Genomic DNA, 1220 nt, shown 5'->3' on the forward strand with positions numbered 1-1220 from the left:
TGCGGCGGAGCATGCGCAGCGCAGGCGCCCCGTTGTTTTCTTTTTCTCCTTGGAAAGAGCGACCTTGGGATAGGAAAGGAGGTGGGTCAGGGGGCTGGGGGGAAGCCCTTACCTTTGACCGTATCTAGATGGTAGACAAATTTGGACCCTTAAAGGCCAAGGTAGCGGCGACTGACTCAGAGCTCAGGTGGGGCAATTCGATTTCCTGGATTCCAGAGATGTCTCTTGGCAACTTCTGTAAAACCCAATTTCTTCATCCTTGAAAAGGGGAAGAAATTGGGTGTGAGATTAGAAAAGCGATGTTAAGTAAAGGTGCAGAGTAAGTTCTCAGTAAAATAAATTATTCGCAGTGATAGAGAGGGTTCAGGTTTCTTCCATTTTAAGGAGCTCTTAGTATATTAAAATTAAAATAATCCCAAAATAGAGTGGTAAAACTCATGGTAGATTTTAAATGCTATTTAACAAGTTAACACTTTCAACATCTAAAAAAAATAGGATCAAATAAATGTGCCAGTCCTAAAGTCATAATATGGTTATAAAATATATGTAAAGTTGAATGAATTTATTGCAGCCCTGACTTTGACTCTAGTCCTTGAGATATGAAAAGCCTAGATATGAAGCCCCTTGTGAATGTGATGTCAGGCCAAAAGGGTCTCCTAACCCCTGCTGCTATGTTCCTTAAATATCCTCTGCAGTTAACCTGAAATTCAGACCCTTTGGTGATGTCGAATATAATAAGTCCTCACTTAACATGAATAGGTTCTGTGACTTTAAGTGAAACAAAGTGTAACGAAAACAATTTTGCCGTAGGCTAATTGATATAAAAAAGAGTTAAGTTCCTAGGGCATGAACAACTTAATGAAACTTTATTTGAGGGCCTGCTGAACTAGACTGGTAACAAGTTAATTTCTTCCCCAGTTATTCTTACATTCCTAATATAGTATATAGAAATTAGGTATACCATTTTATCTGTTCTCTGTCCCCTTTGTTCCCTTCTTTTCTTCTTTTGGCTAATTTGAACATTTTTTAGTATTCTATTTTATGTTTATGACCATATTTCTTTGTATATTATTAGTGGTTGCTCTAGGGATTACAATAAACATAAGTAACTTTCTATAGTCCACTTAGAATCAGTATTTGACCACTTCAAGTGGAATGTATACCTTTTTCCCCCATGTATTTGTCCCCTCCCTACCTTTTATGTTATAGTTGTCTTATAT

This window comes from Pteropus medius, unplaced genomic scaffold, assembly GCF_902729225.1.
Source record: "Pteropus medius unplaced genomic scaffold, Ma_sr-lr_union100, whole genome shotgun sequence".
Taxonomy (NCBI): domain Eukaryota; kingdom Metazoa; phylum Chordata; class Mammalia; order Chiroptera; family Pteropodidae; genus Pteropus; species Pteropus medius.